This window comes from Pan troglodytes, chromosome 16 (assembly GCF_028858775.2).
Source record: "Pan troglodytes isolate AG18354 chromosome 16, NHGRI_mPanTro3-v2.0_pri, whole genome shotgun sequence".
In the NCBI taxonomy this organism is placed as follows: Eukaryota; Metazoa; Chordata; class Mammalia; order Primates; family Hominidae; genus Pan; species Pan troglodytes.
The window spans coordinates 18,211,164-18,215,752 of record NC_072414.2 but is presented as its reverse complement, the minus strand read 5'-3'; the positions used below and the strand labels follow the sequence as shown (position 1 = coordinate 18,215,752).

Below are 4,589 nucleotides of genomic sequence, written 5' to 3'. Positions count from 1 at the left end.
CTCTCCTTGCCTGTTTCCAAACCGGCCACACTGCAGATACCCCATGTTGCCGCACATGGGAATCCATTGTCAGGCCATCACGCCAGGGAGGCTTCTTCTCTCTGGGGTCTCGCTCTGGTCTCCTATGTGGAAATGAACGAGAGCCACAAGCCTGCATGTGTGAGACTGTCCCAGCAATGGTGACACCCACAGTCACGGCCTCCTTCAGGGATAGAGGGCCTGGAACTGTGAAGACTCCCACGGAGTTTCAGTTCCACACTCCCCTCAACCCTCCCAGGCGGGTTTCTGTTTGCTGAAGAAGCGTGGGAGCCCACAGAGCGGCTTCCAGTTCCTGCGGGATTCCTGGAGAGGTCTGGAGAGCCAGCCCCCGAAACGTGCCCCCCTCACCCCTTCCCCCTGGCCCCCTTCCTCTTCGTCTCTCCGGCCCGACCACCACCATCACCACGCCTTCCCCTCCCACCCCACCACCCCCCTGCCGAAGGCCTAAACGCCTTGGGACCCTTCCGGGGTGGGGCGCGCTGTCCCAGGGCTCACCGCCATTCATGAAGAGGTGGAGCCTGCCTGCCTGCGGGGCTTTATAAGAGCCGCTGGCTGGCTGTCTGGGCAGCCCTGCAGGCTGCACCTGCCACAGTGCACAGGCCGGCTGAGGTGCACAGGAGCCCGCCGACCTCTCTCTGCCCATGTCCGTCGGTGAAATTCCGGCCGGGGCTGCCCGTGATGGCCCTCCCGACACCTTCGCACAGCACCCTCCCCATGGAATCCAAGGGACGGGGACGGTGAAGGAGACTCATTTGGACCCCGAGTAAAAGCGAGGCCCTGCGAGCCTGCTTTGAGCGGAACCCATACCCAGGCATCGCCACCAGAGAACGGCTGGCCCAGGCCATCGGCACTCCGGAGCCCAGGGTCCAGATTTTGTTTTAGAATGAGAGGTCATGCCAACTGAGGCAGCACCGGCGGGAATCTTGGCCCTGGCCCGGGAGACGTGGCCCTCAAGAAGGCAGGCGAAAGCGGACTGCCGTCACCGGATCCCAGACCGCCCTTCTCCTCCAAGCAGTTGAGAATGATCGTTTTCCAGGCATTGCCGCCAGGGAAGAGCTGGCCAGAGAGACGGGCCTCCCAAGTCCAGGAGTGAGATTTGGTTTCAGAATCGAAGGGCCAGGAACCTGGGACAGGCTGGCAGGGAGCCCGCACAGGCAGGCAGCCTGTGCAATGCGGCCCCCGGCAGTGTCACCCTGCTCCCTTGTGGGTCGCCTTCGCCCACACCGGCGCATGGGGAACAGGGCTTCCCACGCCCCACGTGACCTGTGCGCCTGGGGCTCTCCCACAGGGGCCTTTCGTGAGCCAGGGAGCGAGGGCCGTCCCCGTGCTCCAGGCCAGCCTGGCCGCACCAGTAGAGGGGATCTCCCAACCTGCTCTGGCACTCAGGGATTTTGTCTACGCCACCCCGTCTCCTCCGGAAGGGGCGCTCTCCCACCCTCAGGCTCCTCGGTGGCCACCGCTCCGGGGCAAAAGCCTGGAGGACGGGGACCCGCAGCGCGATGGCCTGCCGTGCCCTTGCGTGGTGGGACATCCTGGGCCCACTCAAGCGGGGCCACAGGGCCAAAGTGTGCTTGCACCACCCGCGTTCCCGGGGAGTCCGTGGTGCGGCTGGGGCCGGGGTCCCCATGTCGCTGCGGCGGCATGGGAACCCCAAGCTGGGGCAGCTCCACCTAGCCAGCCCACGCCCCGGAGGCTTCTGTGCCACAGGGGCAGATGCAAGGCATCCTGGCGCCCTCCCAGACGCTCCAGGAGCCAGGGTGCTCGTCTGCACTCCCTTCCGGCCTGCTGCTGGATGAGCTCCTGGCAAGCCCAGAGTACCTGCAGCAGGTGCAACCTTTCCTAGAAACAGAGGCCCCCGGGGAGCTGGAGGCCTTGGAAGAGGCCGCCTCGCTGGAAGCACCCCTCAGCAAGGAAGAATACTGGGGTCTGCTGGAGGAGATGTAGGACGCGGTGTTGGGACGGGGTCGGGTCGGGGCATGACAGTGGCCTCTCACGAGGAACACCTGGCTGGCTATGGAGGGGTGAGTCTTCAACCCACCCCCTCCACCGGGCTGACCAGCTTGGGATTCCTGCCTTCTAGGTCTAGGCCCAGGGAGAGGCTCCACACAGCGGAGAACTGCCATTCTTTCATGGTCATCCCGTGGATCCCACAGCCGGCCCAGGTACCAGCAGGTGGGCTGCGTACTGTGCACGCGAGTGTTTGCTGGCAGCTGCCTGGTCTGTGGGAGCAGCCCGGTCAGAGCCCTCATGCTTTTCCACCACCCCAACACCGCCTGACCACAACCTCCCCACCCCCACCCCCCTCCCCTGGAAAATGCGTCCTCCCCTGGGCTTTGTGGAGACCCCTGTACTGTGAAACACCGGGCCCGTGCAGCGTCCAGGCCTGACACCCCTCCGGTGGCTCGTCTCTTCTGTGCCTCCGTGCCACCGTCGCCTGCCCGCCCGTGCCCCTGCAGCCTCCCAGCTGCCACCATGGAGCGCCTTGCGGTGGAACGCAGACCCAAGGCCCGGCGCACACCGGGGACGCTGAACGTTCCAGGCGGGAGGGAAGGCGGGCAGAGATGGAGAGAGGAACGGGAGACCTAGAGGGGCAGAAGTGTGAGCAGAGTGATGTTACCAGGGAGGGAGGGAGGAAGGGAGGGAGGGAAGCAGGGAGGAACAGAGGGAAAGACAGAGCGACGCAGTGACTGGGGGCGGGCGGGTGGGAGCCAGGGACAGAGGGAGGAAGGCAGAGGAAAAGCAGTCTTCGGCCTCTGGGAGGAACGGGACACCCGCCCTCCTGGAGAATGGTAAGCATCCAGCGCAAGCTGAGGGCTCGAACCACAGCTGACGCGTCACCCAGCAGAGCAGTCATTCGCTCTGATTCCGTGGCCCAGGGGGTGGGCAGTTTCCTCTGAGACAAAAGACAGGGACTCGGGTTGGCGTCGGGTTTTCACCGGCATGGATCACAGACCGCACATTCCCAGGCTGAGTCCTGCAATGGAGCGCGAGGCCGACAGCCCCGACCACAGAGGAGCCACACTTGGGACGACGGAGGCATGATTTTGGTTTCCGCGTGGCTTTACCCTCTCTAAGGCGGCCTGTTGCTCACCTCTCCCCAGCCACTGAAAGGTTGGCCATGCTGACTGTTTGCTCCTGGAGCTCTGCGGGCACCCGGAAACATGCAGGGAGGGTTGGAAGACCGGCATGGTGCCTTCGCTCTCCTTGCCAGTTTCCAAACTGGCCACACTGCAGACTCCATGTGGCCGCACACGGGAATCCATCATCAGGCCATCACGCCATGGAGGCATCTTCTCTCTGGGATCTCGCTCTGGTCTCCTACGTGGAAATGAACGAGAGCCACACGCCTGCTTGTGTGAGACTGTGACGGCAACGGCGACACCCACAGGCACTGCCTCCTTCACAGACAGAGGGCATGGAACACTCCAGATTCCCACGGAGTTTCAGTTCCACATTCCCCTCCACCCTCCCAAGCCGGTTTCTCCCTGCTGAAGATGCGTGGGAGCCCAGAGAGCGGCTTACAGTTCCCGCAGGATTCCTGGGGAGGTCCAGAGAGCCAGCCCCCGAAACGCGCCAGCCTCACCGCTTCCCCCTCACCCCCTTCCTCTTCATCTCTCCGGCCCCACCACCACCATCACCACGCTGCCCCCACCCAACCCACCACTCCGGGCCGCAGGCCTCGACGCCCTGAGGCCCTTCCGGGGTGGGGTGGGAAGTCCCAGGGCTCAGTGCCATTCATGAAGGGGTGGAGACTGCCTGCCTGCGGGCCTTTATAAGAGCCGCTGGCTGGCTGTCCGGGCAGGCCTCCTGGCTGCACCTGCCGCCCGTTCCCCTGCAGCCTCCCAGCTGCCACCATGGAGTGCCTGGCAGCAGAAAGCAGACCTCTGGCTATCTTTTTCGGCCTCCTGGCTAGACCTGAGCTCATTGTGCACACTGGCTGACATGCAAGGGAGCCCGCTGGCCTCTCTGTGCCCTTGTCCGTCTGTGAAATTCCGGCTGAGTCTCTCCCAACACCTTCCGACGCTCTTTAGTGAAAGCCTGGAGAATAGTTATATCTCCTGGATGATCTGTTCAGAAATATGTCACAATGCGCCCTCCCTGTGGAGCCTAGAGAAGATTTGGATCATTTGGGTGATCAGTGCAGAGATATATCACAATGTCCCCTGTACAAAAAGCCTGGAAATGATTTACATCACGTCGGTAATCAGTGCATAGGTATGACAGAAATCCCCAGTAGGCTGAACCTAGACAAGTGTTACATCACTTAGGTGATCAGTGTAGAGATATGTGAAAATTCCCGTGTAGACAGAGCCTAGACAAGTGTTACATCACCTAGTGATCAGTGCAGTGATAAGTCATAAAGCCTCCTGTAGGCAGAGTGTAGAAAAGTGTTTCCTCCCTGGGGTGATCAGTGCAGAGATATGTCACAAAGGCATTGTAAGCAGAACCTTGACATGTGTTAAATCACCTGTTTGATCAGTGGAAATGTATATCATCACAAAGCCCCCTGTAGGCAAAGCCCAGACAATTGTTACATCACCTGGGTGAGC

At 61.9% G+C, this 4,589-nt stretch overlaps 1 pseudogene; it reads left to right on the top strand.

Moving 5' to 3' along the window:
- The first annotated feature begins 645 nt into the window (after positions 1-645).
- LOC129137220 (double homeobox protein 1-like) lies at positions 646-1,301 on the top strand (annotated as a pseudogene).
- Positions 1,302-4,589: the final 3,288 nt, after the last annotated feature.